Source organism: Coenobita brevimanus, chromosome 81, assembly GCF_032717465.1.
Source record: "Coenobita brevimanus isolate Jiangsu-jjx chromosome 81, ASM3271746v2, whole genome shotgun sequence".
Taxonomy (NCBI): Eukaryota; Metazoa; Arthropoda; class Malacostraca; order Decapoda; family Coenobitidae; genus Coenobita; species Coenobita brevimanus.
This window is the reverse complement of record NC_137034.1, coordinates 4,222,183-4,246,030: the sequence shown is the minus strand read 5'-3', so window position 1 is coordinate 4,246,030 and position 23,848 is coordinate 4,222,183. Positions and strand designations below refer to the sequence as shown.

Below are 23,848 nucleotides of genomic sequence, written 5' to 3'. Positions count from 1 at the left end.
ATTCTGGTGTCCATCAACTTCCTCACTCCACACCTTTCACGAATCACATTATTTCGTATCCTATCCACCCTCTGTACTCCACATACATTCCTCAGCAGTCCTATCTCCAATACTCTTACTCTTGACTTTTCATTTTCATGCCACACCATAGTCTCACATCCATATGATAAAGTTGGCACTAACACTCCCTCATGTAAGCCTAATGCAGCTGTAACACCCAAGCCTCTGTTTCTTATCTAGGCCTTCATTGCACCAGCTAATTTTCTTCCTTGTGTCACTCTACTGTCAACTTCTTTTGCACATTTTCCTCTCTTTTCTATCACTGCATCCAGGTATTTGAACTCTCTCACCAATTCCAGTCTCTCTCCATTCACTGTAACATCACACTGGGAGTCACCTTCTCTCTCAATAACCATCACTTTACTCTTTTCTACATTTACTCTCAAGGCACGACACTCACAGACATCAGCAAAACTGCACTAGCCTACCAAGTTCTTGTCCAGTAATTGCAAGCAGTACTGCATCATCAGCATACAACAAATTTGAGATATGCCATCCATCACCATTCATTACCAATGCCATCCCTCTCTCCATTACTTGTATTTTAACTTCCTCATCACCCCATCCATATATATATTGAAATACCATGGGGATATCACAAAATCTTGTCACATGCCCACACCGATCGTGAACCATTCACTTAGATGCCCATTAACCCTTACACATGCTTTGCTACCATTATAAAAACTCTTGACAGCACCTAGCAGCTTACCATCTACACCGTACATGCGCAAAACTTTCCACAATCCCTCTCTGTCTACTTTGTCGTATGCTTTTTCGAGATCCATGAATGCCATAAACACCTTATGGTCCTTCTCACAAGCCTTCTCTGCTGTCTGTCTCACTGCAAATATTTGATCCACACATCCTCTGCCACTCCCCAAGCCACCCTGTTCATCACTGAATAGAACTTCTGGTATCTCTCCTACATTCTCTATAATAATTCTTCCATATACCTTCCCTACCACACTCAACATACTTATGCCATGATAATTCGTGCACTCACTTTGCTCACCTTTATTTTTGTACAGGGTACAATCACAGCCTTTTTCCACTCTGCAGGCATAGTTTCTCTCATCCATGCCTTCTTACATATCTCCAACAAGCATTTCATTCCACTCTCTCCACTACACTTAAACATCTCTGCATACACCTCATCAACCCCAGCTGCAGTAATAAAAAAAAATAAACATCCATGGCAAACTCGCATCCAACCACTCAAACTCTGAATAATAATAATAATAAAACAATAATAATAATAATAATAATAATAATAATAATAATAATAATAATAAAAATAATAATAATAATAATAATAATAATGTGTACTGAATATAACTGCCTATGTATTCCAATTATTCCTATTGTAATCTTAGCAATATCTGAATTTACTGGATACATAGGAAAAACCACAGGATGATACACTGCTGGGTGATCCCTCATGTGCTCTGGGTACTGCTGACTGGGTGTTAGCAGTGTCTATATCTTTGTTTATTCCTTTCCCACTCCCACTGCCAAACCCATGCCCACACCAGCAGACCAGGCCAGTTCAGACAGTGGTATCAGTGTCTACAAGGCTTCACTTATTCAGTTTCCACTTTAATTACACCCACACCAGTAGATACAGCCATACCCAGATCACACAAGAGCTCCTAGTACTGTGCTATATACATACCACTCTGCACTATACTCTTAACGTCATTCTCTTACCTACTTGTCACTGAATTTACTTGTCACTGAATTTATAGATATAGTTATTAACATAGATATACAATCCAATAATTTCTATATCACACTCTGAAATCACAACATATAAAATTGGCCTTACCAGCTATAGAATAATATTAATTTTCTGTTACGAGTCGCATTTCTTGACATTCTTTCTATCTATCTATCTATCTATTGCCGGACGCCTTAATCCTGTAAGGGGTGGCCACAAAAAATTGCCTCCCTGTCACCCTGTCCCATGCCATTTCACTGTGCTCATTTACAAACAAGAGGGGTGAGGTGGAGGGGGAGAGGAGGAGGGGAGACCAACGATGAGATGGAGGGATGCACTAGATATATACACATACATGAATGAGGTGAAAGGGGGAAGGAGGAGGGCAAGACCAAGGAAGAGAGGGGGGATGGTGCAGAGATGGAAGGGAGGGAGGGGGACATGTGAGTGAGGTGGAGGAGGAGAATAAGAGGGGATGCCAAGGATGAGATGGAGGGATGGATATGAGATACTGAAAAGAGGGGTGAGCGGGAGGAAGGGAATCCAAATGGCAGAGGACAGAGCGACATGGAGGTGATAAGTTTGTGGCCACACCTTGTAGGATTGACATCTGGCAATAGACAGATAGATACAGTAGACAGACAGCATAGCAAACACGATTAAAAAATGTAACTCATAACACTGACTGCTTCTAATAATTAACAGCCACAACCTTAAGAATCAAAGGAAGAATCAGGGGCCGATTCTACAGCCCTGATGATGTGTAGCAATCATGTGACGACCCTTGGAGCTGCTGGGAAGGTGACAGGGCTGGCTGGTTGGTGGCATATGGTATAACCTGCTATCACAAGCGCCAAATGCATTCTGTGGCAAGGGAAAGAAATTATTATTGATATAGTATTAATCCATCATCATCATCATTGTTATCACCATCATCATTCTCATCATCACCATCATCATCAGTCATCATCATCACTGACATCATCATCACCACCATCAACATCACTGTCATAATCATCATTAGCCCTCCACCTTATTCTCAGTTCCCCCTCCTCCTCCCCTTCCACCTCACACATACACTCTCCTAGTCAGTCTCTCAAAGCTAAACAAGGCACAAACATACTGTACTAAGGTATATATATCATCATCATCATTCCTCCATCTTATCCTCGGTCTCCCCCTCCCCTCTCCACCTCACTCATACTCTCCTAGTCAGTCTCTCAAAGCTTAAACAATAAACCTACCACAGTGACTGCCGGATGTGGTTTTCCCATTGGGCGATCAGGGCGCTGCGTCGTCTCACACCCTTCTCAGACATCTGCGTGGAAATACTGGAACATCAGACACACAGGGCAAGATGGAGGACTGGGTGAACTTTTTTTTTTTTTTCATCTTTTGAGTTTTGTGGTGTGGATGTGATGGAAGGCATTAGGAGAAAATACACTGAGGTGGTTTGGCCATGTGGAGAGGATAGAGGGCAAGAGACTAACATGGAGAGTGTATGTGAGTGAGGTTGAGGGGGGGAGAGGGAGGCCATGGATGAGATGGAGGGATGGAGAGGAGAAGCATATGAGGGAGGAGGGTGTGAGCTGGGAGCAGGGCAGTGAAATGGCAGGGGACAGGGAGACATGGAGGCAATTTGTTTGTGGTCACCCCTTACGGAATTAAGGCGTATGGCAATAGATAGATAAATGATTATGTAGATGATCCACAGGAGGTGCATGTGGAGTTACATGGAGACAGACTGACAAATGAGGAAGTGAAGGAGCATTGTGGTGTGGATGTGATAGAAGGCATTAGCAAAAATATACTGAGGTGGTTTGGCCATGTGGGGAGGATGGAGAGCGAAAGACTATCCAGGAGAAAGTATGTAAGTGAGGTGGTGGGGGGGGAGGGGTATGGATTTACATGGAAAGACACTGACAAATAAGAAAGTGAAGGTGCACTGTGGTGTGGATGTGACAGAAGGCATTAGGAGAAATACACTGAGATGATTTGGCCATTAGGGTGGAGTGAAAATTGGGGTCAAAAATCAAATCACAGATTTATTTGATGTAATACCTACCAGAAGTTGCCCATGCTATTACTCGTTAATATTAAATTTTATTGAAATAGGACTAAATTTCCTGCCCTCTACCATTTGTTTTTTACCAACCTGTGACATAAATAACAAATCCTTGCCACTCATTATATTATACAGTATATTATACAATTATACATTATAATATGCAATGTACAAATATACATGACCCAGTAAGTGCAACTTAAGCCAGCAAGCACAACACTTCCAACAAATCTAAAAAGTTACTGTGTTGTGCAATTCAGTGTCTGTGTATGTTTCAATTATACAAACTGAATGAACTGTTTCTCTCGTTTAGGATTCAGTATATGTACAGAGTTGTACTGGGTTGTCTGGGTGAATAAGCGAGAAGTTATCGTTGGGCAGCTCATAAGCAAACACTGCCTTTCATTTTCCTTTCTGGCCTTACTCCATACATTACAGCAATATTCACTCTTAAGGTTAAATGCTGGCATGATAGCTCAAATAAAGCCATCTCATGCTTCTTGTTCAAGAACAGCTATTGATGCCTCTGTGACTGCCTTTAAGCACCTTTCCACTGCTTGTGTATGACATGGAAAATGTGAAATTTCAGTGGCAAGAGTTGTTTTGTTACTAACCACACTTTCCAGGTCAGCATCAGAGATTGATTTTGCGACTGGAGGTTCAGTCAGGACACACTTCTGCCAGTCAATCAAATCAATGTACTCCTCGGTACTGTATTGAGATTGAGAGTTGGTACTTGAAAACATCTGGTACCCTGTTGAGGTGTCTTGGAGGCTCAAGCTCACATGATTCGTCGAATGCCCAGCTCCCTGGTATGTTGTCGCTTGTTGATTATCATGGTCACCAAAATGTTCTCAGGGTGGCCAAAGTAGCCATTTTGCTGAATCATTGGATCAGTTACAGCTTTCAGATCTCACGACAGGTGGTATCTCTTAATCTGCATCCACAGGTGCTTAGAGTCATCCTTGCATGAATGTTTGGACTTGATTATGAACCAAACTTGAAGATAATTCAGCGACTGTTTTCAGATCATTGCTAGGTCTTTCTGTCGCAACATACAAATGCAAAACTCAACTGACCAGTGGGACCCAGCAGGGCATGACAAGTTTTCCTGGCTAAAGATGTGACAAAGAGATATAGTAATTGCCAGTGATTACTGCTTGGCAAATATCTAGTAAATACTGCTGGTCCGAATTCAAATCTTCAATGCTGACATCTGGAAATTCACATGTTATTGGCTCAAAAGCAACAACTAACATTTCCTCACAATCTGCCAATAAAGAACCGACTCGCCCTGAGAAACTTCTTGGTGCTGTCGTGCAACCATCCACATGTTTGAACAATGACACAGAGGAAGTTCATTTGCATGGAGAAGGCAAACAAACCACTCCAGAGGACGTTTGACATATTCTTCAAGGAGTCTTATAACACCGCCCTTCTTCCCTGTGTTCACTGCAGTGCCATCACACCCAACTGCCACCATTTCTGAACGTCTATGCTATTTTCATCAAGAAAATGGATGATGGCCAGCATTATGCTTGCAAAACTGCCACTTTCAGTTTTAATGTGACCGAGATAGTTGGAGCAACATTATACATAACTGCAACATACAAATGCTGGGAAAGTCAAGCTGGCTGCTGGTGTGCATAAGAAACTAAAATATCTGTCATTTTTACCTACTGTAAGTGCTGGTAAAGCCTCAGTATGACATACATTGTATATTAAGCTATCACAACAGGTGGTGTGAATAATAATGCATTACAGCATGTAAATAATTCATGGTAATCATGCAACTGGGATTGTCCATGAAGTGGGAGCATTGGTTATCCCTTAACATTCGAAGCAAAATGAATGCTGCGACCAAATGATGCAGAGAAAACGTGCATAGTATGCCGATGTATTATCATACAGCAGTATCAGATGGTATACAGTAAACATTCAATTATCCATCGTTGCAATATCCAGCCCACCTGGGAAAATCCCATAACACACCAGCCATTGAGAATGCCCGCAATGCACCAGCCAATCAGAATTCATTGCGGGAACGGCTCACCTGGCCCGCCAAGCCTACCATCACTCTCTCATTCTCTCGTTCAGTGAAGAAGTACCTATGGATTCTGCTCATGTGACCATGCGGTACCAGAAACCTAGTGATAAGATTTACTGTGTGGCCTCACATGCCTCGCTTGATGTTGCAGCAAAGTTAATGTTCTATCAGTGCTTCGTGTCCTAGTGCTCTATCATGATTCTGAAATTACTGTACACATAATTACTGCGACTAGTCCACATGGGACTGAGTGCACTGTACTGTATGGTGTACAACTCTACCCTCCACTGATGCCAACAGTAGTTGTGTAGATACATACAGTAGTACACTACGTATTATGTTACTGTACTATACCAATAATGTATTTTATGTTTAATTTTCATGTTTTACTCATGGAAAATTTTTCAGGATAAAAGTCAAGAAAAGATGGATATATCCACTGAAATAAAGGCATGCTCTTCACTGGTGGAAAACGTGTAGTACCCGTACTGTTTTCAACGTAATGAACCAGTTATATATCAACGAGCTTGCAATATCTTACAGTATCTTGACAAGCCCATTCTGTTAAATGTTACTCATAAAACATGGAAAAATAAAAAAAAGAAATAAATCTTGAGCATTTAATGGTAAACTGATGATTTGGAAAGTACTGTTGCAGAGTAGAATTATCACTTCTCCCTTGGACTCTGTTGCTCACAGTTACTGTATGTATACGGCTGCAGCCCATCAATTTCCTCACCTGACTGTGGTCACTCCACCTCTCACTCACCACTCAGCTGGTATGTAGAAAATACAGTAAATACATATGAATTAACTGCAAGCACAGTAATTTTCTCCAGCAAAGCATGCCTTCATTTCTATCAGCTAAATTTTATCTTCTCTGCCAGTGCAAATGCATTCTAAGATGATGTATAAATTCATTTTACAACACATTTGCACTGGCAGAGAAGATAAAATATACAGTAACTAATACAAATGAAGATTTGTTTTGTTAGATAAAATTACTACGCTTGCAATTCGTATGTATTTACCGTATTATCTGCAAAACAGCTGAGTGGCGAGTGAGGGGTGGAGTGATAGCAGTCATGTGAGGAATAAATTGGTGGGCCGTTGCCATATATATAATGGTGAACAAGGGAGTCATGATAATTCTACTGTACAACATTTCTTTCCTAATCATCAGTTCACGAATAAGTGCTCAAGATTTATTTAGTTTATTTTTCCAGGCAATTCATACATATTTACTGCATCATTTGCAAAAATGCTGAGTGGCAAGTGAGGGGTGTTAGGTGAGGAATAAACTGTAAGCAAGGGAGTTGTGATAATTCTACTGTACAACACTTCTTTTAAATCTTTAGTTCACTAATAAATGCTCAAGATTTATTTTAGCTTATTATTCCACGTTTTATGAGTAAAATAACATATTACATTTCACAAAATGAAATTACTGTGTGCAATTTTCACTCCTGCAAGACAGTGCAATCATGTGTGTTATGTCTATGGGGTGTCTTTAAGAGGAGGTTATGTTTCAAATGTAACTTTGTGTGGCCTTGGTTATGAGTGGTAATGTATATACCGCAATGACACAGCCTATAAATACAGTATATATCAAATGTCCGGGAAAAATAACTAACTGGGAAGGCATATTTCTCAAGCTTCCTGCTTATCTGGGATTGCACTATACACTATTACTGTACTGTATCAATAATGAATTGTATTTTATGCTTAGCTTACACCTTTTACTCTTAGAAAAGTTTTTAGGATACAGGGTCAAGACAGATAGTAAAATAATATCTGGTTCGACACTGAATGTTGGGCCAAGGGTAGGGGTGAGTACTATGCAATATCAGGTGTTTCACTTCACTGGGTGTAGGGCTTGGCTGAATTACAATGGATAATTGAGTGTTTATTGTATATTGGTAACTAAAGGTCAATAGCCACAGGACCTATCAGATGTGGTGCACAACGGCTTGTACATTATCCAGACACAGCTTCATAAGCAACATCGCAGGTCAGGCATTGTACTGTACTCTGCCAAGGTACAGGCAGGAATGGCCTCCTAGAATCACCACCCACTCCTAAAAAGTTAATGCCATATCATCACACACACACTGTCATAAATGTCAATTACAGTGATGAATAAAAATAAGCTAAAGCATATCATACTTTACAATCCCTACACAGGATCTTTGAGCATTTGTATTTTTTTTGACTCCCTGGAGGACTGACGTCATGGCATTCCGACTGTGTCATCAACCTTCGTTTTTTTTTTTCCCCCCCCCAAGCTAGCAAACGAAACCCTACAAAATGGCAGCTCTGAGTGGAACTGTGGGAGATGAGTAGAGCTAACTATGTACGACAGGAGCCGAGTGGAGTACCCAAGCAAAGCAAGCCATGAGCATAACATTAAGGCATGGGAATGAACTATGTGCCATTGAGACAAGCACCATGTTACTTGTGGTTTTATGCAGAGTTGGTGACCATGTAACTTCAACACTGCATTACAGTACTTGAGGTTTGAGTGAACATTAATAAAAACAAACAAATAAAACAATGTGAGAACTAAACAACTGCATGTCTAATGAAATGGGCTACACACTCACCTACTCACCAGTGAAGCCACCAGAATCCAGCATCCACCTCACAGGCACATCATCCATGCGTGTGTGCTTCATAATCACCTGAAACCATTAATAAATTATAATCATCATACATGTATAATAATGCAATAGGATAATTCTGCAATAAATAAAACATACAAACAAATACCACACCCAAACCTATCCTTCAAAATAATGAAATATGAATCTCAATCCACTAACCTCACCCATGTACCCCTGCATTAATCACTCAGACTTCTTGGAAAACAGTACATGACCTTTCACCAGACCACCTCCCCATTGTCATAATACACACTATAAAAGCAAATCCTAAAAAGAGAGAGGAAAACCTTTAGTTCAAGAAAACATATTGGGCACAGTTCATTCAAGACACAAAGCAGGGATTAGAAGGATTTACCACAGATCCTTTCCATAGCCCTGGGAAAGCAATTACTTCTTTCAATAAAGTCATTACAAGTCAGCAAACCTTATATCCCTATTGGCAACACCCAATACTTTAATCCCAACTTTTCCCCTCAAATAAAACTTATCAACGACTGAAACAAATTAAAGAGATTCAACCCACCCAAACAGAAAATAAACTCATGTAAAACTTACTAATACAAATAGGAAAACTGGCACTTAAGCCTCAATGACCAATAAAAATATTAAGCCTCCAATCATCAAACCTTTGCAAACATTTCCATCAGCTGACAACATTTACATACAATGTTCATATGTATTTTGAAAATGCACCCACAGCTGAGAAGACAACATCTTTGTTCACACATGATGCCATACCTCTGGCTTTAAACTACCAACAGCTTTCTCCAGGGCTGGTTTGACTAGGCTCAAGCCTAGTTAATACGTGGCCGAAGTCCACTTTCAGCCTGTTCACCACAACAAAAAGCACAAGAGTTTGGCTAAAAGGCAGGCTCAAGCCTGGGCTTCACAAAAATGCAGCATTACTAAAGAGCACCCAGTTAGGCCTGTTGACATGCGATGGTGTCCCACAGAGGGCAATGGGTTGATTCAAATCTGAAAATCATTAATTTCCAAATCTTTCATTAGTTAGGTTAGGTTCGTTTTTCGTTTTCGTTTTCGTTTTTAAAGGCTCCAACATGCTTGCATGTGTCGGCCTTGGTCACCTAATGGCGGCTCTCCATGCTGCACGATCCATTGCAGCCTCCCTGTTCAGTCCCTTAACCCTAAGGTCACACTTAATGACCTCGTCCCATGTCTTTCTTGGTCTACCCCTCATAACCCCACCCCCAATATTAACACTTCTCACCTTCCTCACCCAACTATCATCCCCCATCCTCTCCACATGTCCAAACCACCTCAATCTACCTCTCCTCATCACAACACCAATACACTCCAGTCCCATCCTACCTCTCAACTCTTCCATTGTAAACCCAGCCCCTCCAGGCCTTGGACGCAGGGACGCACTGCACATCCACCTAATCATTGTCATTTCTGTACGTCTGAGCCGGCGAATGTCTTCCTCCTTCACTGCCCAGGTCTCACTGCCATACAGCATTACACTCCTAACACACGCTGCATACAAAGACCCCTTAGCACGTAGGGAGAGCCCCCTCAATGTCAGGAGAGGCAAAAGCTCCCTGAACTTCTTCCAACCACTTCTCACCCTAGCCACAGAGCTAGCTCCAGCCCCACCTCCAGCACACAATATGTCTCCTAAATAACAAAACTCTTCCACACACTCAAGAGATTCACCAGCAAGTTCAATTCTTTCACGTCTGACGATCTCCACCTGCTCACCCCGGCACGCCGTACACATAAAATCAGCATTATCTCGCAGTCTACCTCTGATACCACTACATCTCTTATGCACCCATTTATCACACACACCGCACAAGATGGAATTACTTCCCACGCCCTTGTGGCAAACTGCACATGGCCACTCTCCCTCGTCTTTGACAGTACCGCCACCAACCCTAGATATCATCACTTTTGTTTTATCTGCATTTACCCTTAAACCCTTTTGCCCCATACCATCTCTCCACTTCCTAAACCTTTCCTCCGCCTCCCTTTCATTCTCTGCAATCAACACCAAATCATCAGCATACAACAACTCCCACGGGAGTCCGTTTCTAAAGTCACGTGAAAGGGCTTCAAGTACCATGATAAACAACATGGGACTCAAGACTGACCCCTGATGCACACCAACATTCACGGAAAACTCATCACTCAAATCTCCATTCACTCTCACCTGGGTGTGAGCACCCACATACATGGCCATAACCACCCTAACCAGCCACTCCTCCAAGCCAAGCTTTCTCAGGGACAAATGCCTGGCGACAGACTGACTTTGAAGCCAAACCAATCGGTAAGTCCAATATTGTAGGTGGCTGCTTGCAACAGTTTTCATGTACAAATAGTGACGTATCTTTTATATATATTTTTCTTTTATGCTTGGAAGAAGGAACCAAAGGCCACAAGCTCACAATAACTGTTCCTTCCAAGAGAAAACCAAAATACAAGAGAGAGCCAACTTCAAGATCCGATCATTTCGAGATGCCTGGACACACTGTGTTTGAAAGACTGGAGATCAGAGGAAGCAGGAAATACAGACAGAGGGAGACAGTTCCAAAGTTGACCTGTTGCATATATGAAGGACTGGGAGTAATGGTTAACTCTTGCATTAAAGAGCTGGACAGAAAAGGGATGAGAGTTTGCTGCTAGATGGGTGCTATGCGCCTTCCTAGAGGTGGAGGAATGTAAGCAGATAGTTCAGAGGAGCAATGACCACTGAAGTAGTGACAGAAAAGAAATAAAGATGCAACAGTGCGGTGAAGAGACAAAGGTTGAAGGGAGCCAGTAAGAGGAGGAGAGTTAGTGAGACGAAAAGCCTTTGACTCCACCCGACTGAGAAGAGCTGTATGTGGGAAGCCTCCCCACACATGAGAGTTGTACTCCACACAGGGGCAGATAAAACCCATGCATAGAGTCAACAATTGTGCAGGCGTAAAGAAGAAATGGAGTCGGCTTAGCACACCTAATCTCTTGGATGCAGATTTTACAAGGGATGTACAGTAATATGATCTTTCCAAGATAAGCCCCAAGTGAATGAAACCCCCAGCATGTTCAAGGATGATGCAGGATTAAGCTGAATATTATTAAACATTAGTGGGTACTTGGAATGTAAGGGGTGGAAATGATGAGGTGAAAGAGAGAGAGAGATTGTCCAGTTGCTAGAGGGTGCAAAAGTGGATGTATGTGGGTTAACAGAAACTAAATGGAGAGGTAAGAGTGTGAGGGAATGGGAGTACAGTATAGAAGCGGTATATGCGCAGGAGTAGGTGAGAATGAGAGGGCAAAAGAAGAAGTGTGTATTGTTGTGAGCAACAGATGGAAGAATATAAGAGAGTAAGGATCAGTTGGCTCTAGGATTGTGTGGGTAAGATTAAAAGTTGGACGACAAATGTGGGCGACTGTGTGCGTGTATGCACCAACGCAAGATCGTGAAAAGTTCTGGACAAATGTGGAAGCGTGCATGGAAAAATTTGAAAGGAATGAGGGAGTGTTGTTGATTGGAGATATGAATGGAAAGGTAGGGAATGGGAAGGTGGATGGAGTAGTTGGTGAGTGGGGTGTGCCTGCAGAGATGGATGTGAATGGCAGAGCTTTAGTGGACATTTGTGCCGGGAGGGGGTTGGTGATTGCTAATACCCTCTTCCGGAACAAAATGATCCACAGGTATACATGGCGAGTGATGTGAGGGGTGGGTGGTGAACGGAATGAACGGAAGGCAATGACTGATTATGTGTGTGTGGATGAAAGGATGAGAAGGTGTATAATGGATGCAAGAGTATATAGAGGTTGGGGGAGTGGACTTTCAGACCACCACTTGGTGGTGGTTAAAATTAAAGTCCAAATAAAATGGAGAAATAGAAGAAGGGAAGGACAGGAGGAAGTAGTACATACAAGGAGAGTGGAAAAGTTGCAAGAAGATGGAAAAAAGGCAGAGTATAAGAGGGAAACGGAGAAGCGATCAGGTAAATATAGATTGGAGCAGATGGGGAACGTGGAAGGTGTGTGCAAGATATTCACCAAAGAAATCTATGTAGCATGCGAGGTAGTGTGTGGGGTGACGAGAAGACAAAAGGGGGTGCAGGGAACAGTATGGTGGACTGAAGAGGTGAGAGGGGTTGTTGCACATAAGAAGAAAGCATATACAGTAATGAGTGGATAAGAAACAGAGGCGTGGAAGAAGTTGAGAGACGGAAGACAGAGTCATACGTAGAGAGGAAGAGAGAGGTGAAAAGATTAGTGAGAGAGAGTAAGAATACAGTGGATAAGGAATTTGGAAGGAACTTGAGTGTAAAGTGGAGGGAATGTAAGAAAATGTCCTGGAAAGAGGTAAAGAAAGTTAGACAGGGTGCCAAAGAAGTCACCTGGGGAGTAAAAGATAAAAATAGTAGATTACTAGTGGATAAGACAGAAAAAGTGAGCAGATGGAGGGAACACTTTAAGGAATTGTTGAATATAGAGAATCAAAGTAATGCAAGTAAAAGTGGCTGGGGAATGGCTGAAAGAAGGAGGGATGTGAGAAAAGAGGAAGAAATCAGTAGGATGAAAGTTGTGGAAGCAATGAAGAAAGTTAAACTGGGAAAAGCCCAAGGAATAGATGGAGTGTGTGGTGAAATGCTGAAGCATGGGGGAGAGATAGTAGTAGAATGGATGTGGAAGATGTGCAGACTGGCCTGGGAGGAAGGTAGAGTCCCGGAGGACTGGAAGTCAGGTATAATTATTCCCCTGTACAAAGGAAAAGGGGAAAAAGAAGTGTGTGGTAATCAAAGGGGCATTTGTCTTCTTAGTGTAATAGGAAGGGTATATGGTAGGATACTTACTGACAGAGTTAGGGAAGTAACAGAGGAAATAGTTGGAGAAGAACAGGGAGGTATAAGGAAGGGAAGAGGTTGTGTAGATCAGATATTCATTCTTAGATCTTTAATGGAAAAGTTTCTGGAGAAGGGAAAGAAGCTGCATACTGCCATTATGGATTTGGAGAAAGCATATGACAGGGTGAACAGACAAGGATTGTGGAAAGTATTAAGAATACATGGAGTAGATGGTAAATTGCTGAAGGCCATGAAAAGTATGTATGAGGAGGCTAAGGCTGCAGTATGTGTGGATAGTGATCTGAGTGAATTTTTCTATCTGAATGTTGGATTGAAACAAGGATGTGTCATGTCCCCATGGTTGTTCAATCTGCACATGGATTGGGTTATAAACGAGATACAAGGTAGGGCAGTGGATGTTGAAGCAGCCCTAATAAGAGAGGGCAGTGTTTGGAAACTACCTGTACTGTTGTTTGCAGATGATACTGTGTAGTTATGAGAAGACGAAGGAGAGTTACAAGGCTTGGTGAATGAGTTTGGGAGTGTGTGTAAGAAACAGAATCTAAAGGTGAATGTAGGAAAGAGTAAAGTTATGGTCTTCGAGAGAGATGGAGTCAGTGAGTGTACAGTGAGGCTGGATGAGGAGGAAATGGAAAATGTGAGTATGTTTAAGTACTTGGGTAGTGTGATGAGTAAGGATGGAAGTCTAGAGGGTGAAGTGCTTGAAAGGGTGCAACAGGGAAGAAAGTGAGGAGGAAATGGAAAATGTGAGTACGTTTAAGTACTTGGGTAGTGTGATGAGTAAGGATGGAAGTCTAGAGGGTGAAGTGCTTGAAAGAGTGCAACAGGGAAGAAAGTGAAGTGCTTGAAAGGGTGCAACAGGGAAGAAAGTGAAGTGCTTGAAAGGGTGCAACAAGGAAGAAAGGTTGCTGGTTCCTTGAAAGCAGTGATGAGAAACAGGGAAGTGAGTATGGATGTGAAAAAGCTACTCCAGGACAGTATTGTGATACCAACTCTAACGTATGGAAGTGAAGCTTGGACCTTGATGGAGGGACAGAAGTCAAGAGTGAGAGCAGTGGAAATGAGTTATTTGAGAGGAGCATGTGAAGTCACATAGAGAGACAGACTGACAAATGAGGAAGTGAAGGAGTGTTGTGGTGTGGATGTGGATGTGATAGGAAACATTAGGAGAAACACACTGAGGTGGTTTGGACATGTGGAGAAGATGGAGAGTGAGAGACTGATGAGGCGAGTGTATGTGAGTGAGGTGGAAGGGGGGAGAGGGAGGGGGAGGCCAAGGATGAAATGGAGGGAGGGGGAGGCCAAGGATGAGATGGAGGGATGGAGTAGACAGGTATATGAGAGAGGGGGGAGTAAGCTGGGAGCAAGGCAGTGAAATGGAGGAGGACAGGGCGACATGGAGGCGATTTGTTTGTGGCCACCCCTTACAGGATTAAGGCGTCTAGCAATTGACAGATAGACAGATTAGTGGGTACACCTGTGGAAGCTTTTGTCGGGTTGATAGGTGTAAGAACTAAGTCTTTGATGCATTAAAAACAACAAGATTATTTTTACCCCAGTCAGAGATACGAGCCAAGTCAGACATTACGTATAGTTGACATCTTCAAAAATACACATTTCCACAATTTCTTAAAGCCATCACAATGATTATTGCATTATAATTTACTGAAAAAATATAAATAAAAACACCCCCCCCAAAAAAAAAACAAAAAAACTACTGTATGCATGGGAGCTTTTCTGCAGTTTCATCTAAACATTTATTGAAAAATTGCAATTAAACCCATTCAAGGTTTCAAGGTTTACAAAATACATACCATATAATATAAACTATTGATCCTGGAATGATGCCATGATGTGGTGACACTGATATAGCTGGGCGGCTCCACTGTCCAGTTATACGAATACCCCTCAGCTCGTATCACCTAAAAAAATAAAAATAATAAATAAAAGAATATAGGATATGGGCAACTTTATCCTACAGTCCAATGTGTCCATGTCAATGTAAGCCTTGGGTAGCAACTACAATTATTACTGAAACAAATTACAATATTTTTCTTTACTGAAATGAAATAAACACTGCCCTAAGTAGCACCAGGTATCTTAAGCAAACTGGCCACAGTATTATTTAGGAGAAAACATTAAAATGAAGATATTAAATAACAAAATTGTATACTAAAAAACAGTTTAACCCTACTACGAAAATACCTGTATGACCATCGCCATACAAGCATCCTTCACCTCATCCTATCTCTCCTCTCCCTTCCCTTTCATTCTATCATTCCCCCCTTCACCTCTACACAGCCTCATATTACCATAATTCTCCATCTGTGTATAAAACTGCTAATCCTTACTTACCATTGTGAATATCTGGTATTTTTCCCCACTCCTTCAGTCCTCCCGTTGCCTTCTTTTTCTTCTCGAGACCTCTATCTGTCGCTTGTATCGCTTCATGACCCATTGACGTCACACGGAGTCTTAGGTACGGATCCTGTAATGTGTTAGAACGGGATTTCTCTCACAACTAAATTTACATTCACATATACTTTTCACCATACAATAATACATTAAAAATGTACCCTTCCACATCAAATACTGTTATAATTATGCAACTTAAAATACATTTAGCTACAACATACTCTATTTTTCTTCCCAAAATCTATCTGAAATCTATCTATCTATTGCCAGACGCCATAATCCCGTAAGGGGTGGCCATTTGACCTTGAGTTATTTGCTTTACAGGGAGGGGCACTAACCCCCCACCAACCCACTTGTTGACACATAGGGAGCACGTATGGTTTGGTTATATGGTTACCACCCAGCGTTGTAAATGGTTTCTTGGCTTACAGGAAACCATTTGGCTTGTCACTCAATGTAAATTAGCCACCTGTAACGGAAAGAAAGGCAATAAGAAATGACAGGAAAGATGGGAGAAACAGGAAGAGAGGAGGGCAGGCACAGAAAAAGAATTAAAGACTAAGGAAGAAGTAGGAAGCACTACATCAAGTGAGTGGATGATGGTCGCCACCATCTACCATTATTGCATATTATTTAAATGTAGTCTAATCGTTTCTGCAGTATAAATTAACGAAAACTTTCCTTCCATTCCGTGTTCATCTATATCTATTGCCAGACGACTTAATCCCATAAGGGGTGGCCACAAACAAATCGCCTCCATGTTGCTGTCCCCCGCCATTTCACTGTCCTGCTCCCAGCTCATACTTCACTCCATTCCTCCATCTCATCCTTGGGCTCCTTCTCTCTCTTCCCCCCTCCACCTTACTCACATACACTCTCCTCGTCAGTCTCTCACTCTCCATCCTCTCCACATGGCCAAACCACCTTAATGTGTTTCTCCTAACGCTATCTATCACATCCACATCCACACCACAACACTCCACATCCTCATTTGTCAATCTGTCCCTCCATGTGACTCCACATGCTCCTCTCCAACAACTCATTTGCACTGCTCTCACTCTTGACTTCTGTCCCTCCAATAAGATCCAAGCTTCACTTCATGTTAGAGCTGGTATCACATTACTGACATGTAGAAGCTTTTCCACTGCCATGCTCACTTCCCCGTTTCTTATCACTGCTTTCAAGGAACCAGCAACCTTTCTTCCCTGTAGCACCCTTTCAAGCACTTCACCCCCTAGACTTCCATCCTTACTCATAACACTACCCAAGCACTTAAACGACTCACATTCTTGCCATGTCTTGTATATATTTTAGCATGCACAAGCGGACGAGAGTAACCTTACCACATCTCTTGTTATTACTGCCAAATCAAAGCTTTTTTTAGATAACAATGTAATCAAAATTATGGGAACTGAGCACCTCTTTCCCTAAAATCCTTACCGAGTGACTGATGGACTTCCTTACATACTCCTTCATTTTAAAGATGAAGCAGTGAACGATGTAGCCTGAGAACGAACGTTAAGAGTATTAATCGTGAGAAAGATATCAAGCCTCTTAGTTTTGCAACACAACTATACCCTTCATATTCTAATTTTGCCAAGAACTGCATCACCCCATCTTCAATAACGAGATGTAGCAACAGATTACCACAGGAATGATGCAAGTCACGAAAAAGTGCTATGGAAAGGACGTACAGCTGTAGCATTATCTTTTTTGCCAGTTAGTTACGTAAACAGAGAGAAAAAATCTGGGCCAAGAAATGGTACAGCAAAGGGCAACGAGAGGTGGATTAGTGAAATATCTGGCGAATGACTGACTCGATTACTTCTTATCTCTCGCTGATCCGATGTGTTAACTTGCTTGAATGTTACACTTTGCACATTATACGTAAGCTTTACCTTACACCACATAATAGCAATTTCTTTTTCCACACCAATAAAGAAAATGGATAATTATACGGATAACTTCTTTACAACTAACGCTCATTACAAAAACATAGTTTAAAAAAATAACTAGCAGGTCTCATAAGGGTTTATTCTTGCTGTCATACGATTTTATTGAGTTTCGGGAAAATCAACTCTCCATTTTTCCCTCCCACGCTTAATAAGATCGTCAGGAAAGCAAGAACAATAATAATAAAAAGATAATACACTCACTTGTTTGTAGATAATGTTGTATTGATTAGGGAAGGGGAAAGTAGGACTGGTGAGAGTGATCTGCTATCGAAATGGTCCGCGGTTCGAATCCCAGCCTGGAGTAGAGAACAAATGGATTAATTGATGCTCACACACACACACACACACACACACACACACACACACACACACACACACACACACACACACACAATTATCCTTCAACTCTCTCCCCCCCCCCACACACACACTAATCCTCCACAAAACTTATCCACACACCCACCCACCCACACACACACACACACACACACTTATCCTTAAAAAAAAACCATCCCCCCACACACACTAATCTTTCAACACACACACACACACACACACACACACACACACACACACACACACACACACTACCCTGAGACAAAACATGAACAACATATATATATATATATATATATATATATATATATATATATATATATATATATATATATATTTCTCATACCTTCACTTCATTTTAATTAGCTGGGGGTGCCCGGTTGAAGTGGCCTCTTTCTTATGTTGTCCTTGGTCCACGTCCATGTGTGTGGGATTACAACAACAAAACTACTACTACTACTGTTACTACTACTACCATCACTACCGCTCGCTGGTGCAGTGGTAACGTTCCCGCTTGCCAACTGGTGGACGGGAGTTCGCGCCTCGCTCAGGTTGCGAAAAGTTTCACTGACGAAGTGGGTGGTTACTGTCCCCCTTGAGCAAGGGGACGGGTGTGTGCGTGTGTGAAGGTCACAGCCTTGCCCTTAGATCGGACTATATGAGCTTTCAGCTCCCTTCCGGGAGGGTAAAAGCTGACGATCACGACCATCAAGTGATCCTTACCGACCAGGTGAATTACACACACACACACTCGCTACTACTACCCCACTACCCTGAGACAAAACATGAAAAAAATATATATATACATTTCTCATACCTTCACTTCATTTTAATCAGCTGGGGGTGCCCGGTTGAAGTGGCCTCTTTCCTATGTTGTCCTTGGTCCACGTCCAGATGTGTGTGGGATTACAACAACAAAACTACTACTACTACTGTTACTACTACTACCATCTCTACTACTACTACTACCACTACTACTACTGCTACTACTACTACTCTTACTACTAGTTACTATTACTACCATCGCTACTACTACTACTACTACTACCACTACAACTTCCACTACCACCGCTACTACTACTACTACTACTACTACTACTACCACTGCTACTACTACTAATACCATTACTACTACTACTACTGCTACTACTATGGACCATCCTCCTAGCCACATAATTGCTCTATCCCCCCCCCACATCTTCTCTTCTTCACAGTGATACAAAGCAAGGAAGGAATAAAATAGAATTAGCACCAAGCCATAACACGGCTATATGGCACTGTAGAGGGAGAATAAAGGAAGGAACACTGAAATATCAAGAAGAGAAGTAGGACAGAAGAGTAGAAGAGGGCAGAAGAGAAATACTGGAGACAAACAGGCCCCTTTTAGTCGCCTCTTACGACAAGCAGGGATACTGGGGAGGTATTCTTTCCCCCCTTCCCCAGGGGATTCGTTGTGGTGGGGAAATTTTGCTTCTTATCCTACCAGACGGATCTTGAATTTGGCTCTCTGATATCCTGTTTTTGTTTTTTCTTGGAAGGAACAATTTACGGACTCCTGGCCTTTGGTTCCTTCTTATTTGCATTAAAAAAAAAAAAAAAAAAAAAAGAGGACCAGACGGCTTGGTATCCCTGAACTACCGACCCCAGTTAACATCATATTAATGGATCAATCAGTTGGATACACAAATAATTCCCGTTTAATGTTATCGAGGTTGATTTAATGTCTTCCCAAGCAGACTGCCTTCCAAGCCTTTGAGCTCCCCGTACCTGAGTTAGAATTTATGGCTGTCCTTCCCTTCCCTATACGCTGTTTATTTTTTACTCTATCTATCTATCGCCAGACGCCTTAATCCCACAAGAGGTGGTCACAAACAAGTCTCCTCCATGTCGCCCTGTCCCCTGCCATTTCACTGCCCTCCCTACAGCTTACATCCCCCTCACTCATATACCTCTCCACTCCATCCCTCCATCTCATCCTCTAACTTGGCCTAAATTATCATCTTTCCATCTTGAATACCGAGTTGTAGAAACATGCTGACGCTAGAATAAGATGCTAGTCACGAAGAAGTGCTACGAAAAGAATGTAAAGCTGCTACATTGTCCCTTTCTATCACTGAATGACGGAAAATAAACTGCAAAAGGATAAAATCTGGGTCAAGTTAAGGTGCAAGGACTATAGGCGTGAAATGACCCCCTCTCCCTGAATCCTGAGCTGTGACAAGAGATTAATACTGAGTACGATGCTAGTCATGAAAAAATTGCTCTGAAAAGGATGCAGAGCCTAGTATTGTCTTATTTTGTCACTGAAGGAAGGAAGGAAGGAAGGAAGGAAGGAAGGATGGATGGATGGATGGATGGATGGAAAGGAAGGAAGGAAGGATGGATGGATGGATGGATGGATGGAAAGGAAGGAAGGAAGAATTAAGATCTAGCACCAAACCATAAACTGGCTGTATGACACTAAGGCTGGCGCTGAACTGGCTTTGGCAATGATGTGGCTTGGTGATGAAAAGATTTGGTGTTAATGCACAGGGAGGAAGGGTCAGTGTCAGTGGGAGGTCCTTACGCTATCCATAACACCAAATGTCTATCCTGACAAGAGTAGAGGGAAAATAAAGGCTGGAAGAAACACTGAAATATCAAGATGAGAGGTGGGACAGAAGAGCAAAAGAGGACAGTAAGGAAAGAAAGACTGGAGACAAAAAGGCCCCTTTTAGTCGCCTCTTACGACAAGCAGGGATACTGGGAAAGTATTCTTTCCCCCCTTCCCCAGGGGGTATTCTGCTACTGAGCTATGGGAAATAAGCTACAAAAGGACGAAAATCTCCGCAATACTCAGTCTACTCTAATTTGGCCTGAAACTGCCATCTCTCCATCTTGAATCCTGAGTTGTAACAGGAGATTAACGTCTGAATATGATGCTGGTCGCGAAGAAGTGCTATGTAAAGGACGTAGACCCGTACTGATGTCGTTATTTTTTTTAATTACGTGAAGTAAGCCGGAAAAGGACAAGAAAGGGCCCCTGTTCCACCGAATATCTTTCCTAGGGTGAAAAAAATCGTCTGGTGATAGAATGATGGGTGAAGAGGATAAACACACGATTATACTCCTTTCACCCTGACTGGCCTAAAACTGCCATTTCTCCACCTTGAATCCTGATTTGTAGCAATATATTTTGCCTGTCACGAAGAAGTGCTGGGGAAGGGATGTCGAGACGTAGTAGGATGAAAGGTATATCAAAGACGTGAATGCAGAGAAGAGGTTATACACATGACCATACTCCTATTACTCTAACCTGGCCTAGAATTGCCATCTCTCCCCTTGAATGCTGAGTTGTAGCAATAGGTTAACACTAAAATATGATGCCAGTCATGAAGAAGTGCTGAGAAAGGAGCTAGAAACGTAGTAATGCCTAATCTACCACTGAGCTACGTGAAATAAGCTGCAAAAGGACGAAAATCTGGGCCAAGATAGAATAAAAGGAATATAGTCAATACCATTAAAAACTACTGTGGCCTAAATTTACACATATTGGTAAACATATATAAACAGTTTTAAATCCATTGCATCTATATTTTTTTTAAGGAGATAAACAGATGAAGGAGAAATAAAGGAAAAAATCAAGCACCTTCCAATCTCAATTAACAGGTATGGCAAAAATATCAACTAATTAATACAATCTTTGGTCCATATTCTCGTCGGCTCCCTAACACCTTTTCCTAAGCAACTTATTTTGCTTAATACACCTTACTTTCCATCTCCGTGTTACATAAATCATTCACACATCGCCATGCTCTGGACAGATAATGTACAAGAGTATATCCAAAAATAAATCGCTAAGGAAGAGGTGTTATGGTTAATGGAGGGGTTAATGGAGGGGTTAATGAAGGGGTTAATGGACGGGTTAATGAAGGGGTTAATGGTGGGGTTAATGAAGGGGTTAATGGTGGGGTTATTGAAGGGGTTAATGGAGGGGTTAATGGCGGGGTTAATGAAGGGGTTAATGGTGGGGTTAATGAAGGGGTTAATGAAGGGGTTAATAGAGGGGTTAATGGAGGGGCTAATGGAAGATATATATGGCCCCACCTGCTCGAAAAATCTCCAGAATAAATCAAAAGTTGTCAGTTGTTAAGGTGAGAACTATCTATTAATAACACTCTATAAAAAATAATTTGTTTATCCAATTACATTATCAATTATTTTATACCGTATTGAATAACTAGCTTGTATTCTCGTCTGGTAATGTAGCTCCCTAACACCTCTACCTTAGCGATTTATTTTTGGATATAGCTGGTTAATATCCTTTTTCACGTTATTCTAGCACAGTTTGGCGATGCTTGAAAGATTTATGTAACACGAAATAGGGCAGTAAGGTGTAATGGGCAAAATAAACCGCTTAGGAAAAGGTGTTTGGGAGCTTCCTTAACCGACAAGAATACGGGCCAATGATAACAGTGGCCCGTATTCTCGTAGGTCAAGGAGGCTCCCTAACATCTCTACCTTAGCGATTTATTTTTGGATATGAATGCTTAATATCTTTTTATATCCTATTTATGCAGAGTGAGGCGATGTTAGAATGGCTTAACACAAATGACGATAGTAACACAATAATCAAACTAAATCGCTTAAGAAGTGGTGTTAGGGAGGAGAATGCTGACCTATTTCTACGCGATTTACGCAACACACATGACGATAGTGATGTACCGGTATAATAATCCAACTAAATCGCTTTGGAAGAGGTGTTAGGGACGAGAATGCGGACCTATATATAAGCAGGAAGAAAGGGTACAAGACCAACAGTATCAAAATAATTCAGTGCAAAAATATATCTGTCCTATACCCCGCTCACTTTAACTTGGCCTAAAGTTATCACATTTTCCCCTTGATAACTATGAGATCAGTACCGGAATATGGTGCTAGTCACGAAGAAGAGCTATGCAAAGGAGTCAGGGTAGTATAAGTGGTACAGGGGGCTTCTTAGTACCCCCTCCTAAGCGATTTAGTTTGCACAATACGCCTTATAAATTTTCAGGCCTTCCATTAAACCTTAAAAATTTTCACTTAGTTTCTTTTAAAAATTGACAGAGTTCGAATCAATAACAAAATACCGAGGCGTTTTGTGCAGAATAAATTGCACTGAAAAAGGTGTTACTAAATCTCCACTATCACATACAAAAGGATCTTTACAGAAATAGTACTGTCTTGGCCGCGTCCATACCAAATTCTTACGGGTGCGGGCGGGGGTGGGCGGTGCGAGTAGGTGTGGGCGGGTGTGGGGGTGTGTGGGGGTGTGTGGGTGAGTACGGGTGGGTGTGGGGGGGTGTGGGTGAGTACGGGTGGGTGTGGGTGAGTACGGGTGGGTGTGGGTGAGTGTGGGTGGGTGATGGCGGGTAAGTGTGGGTGGGTGATGGCGGGTAAGTGTGGGTGTGTGCGGGACCTTCTAAGAGTTAAAGTGATGGAGAAATCCGCCCGCACTCGCAAGCAGCTGGTCTGGACGCTCACTTAGACTATCACTGAGATGGAAATTAAACCACAAGATGATTTTTGCCAAGTTAAAGTGTATGAACTACGATATTCTTTACATTGTGCAAATTACAGCTGGAGAGGGACGCCTTCATGTGGTGGCACTAATTTAACTGAACGGCTTCACTGCCAGGTTATACAAACGTCTCTCATTTCCCTCCCTATCCCCCAAATATGGGATGGTGGACTGAAGGGAGGACAGTATCAGCCTGCAGTCCACTGGGTTCACAAGAACATCCTC

At 42.0% G+C, this 23,848-nt stretch overlaps 1 long non-coding RNA gene across 1 annotated transcript; it reads right to left on the bottom strand.

Annotated features, from left to right (window-relative positions):
* Positions 1-3,072: 3,072 nt before the first annotated feature.
* On the bottom strand, positions 3,073-15,798 carry LOC145409526 (uncharacterized). The gene is made up of 4 exons (XR_013899126.1): positions 15,734-15,798; positions 15,193-15,300; positions 8,504-8,573; positions 3,073-3,098 (listed from the first exon to the last, which is right to left on the bottom strand). It is a non-coding gene; the product is annotated as an uncharacterized LOC145409526 (long non-coding RNA).
* Between the last annotated feature and the right edge of the window lie 8,050 nt (positions 15,799-23,848).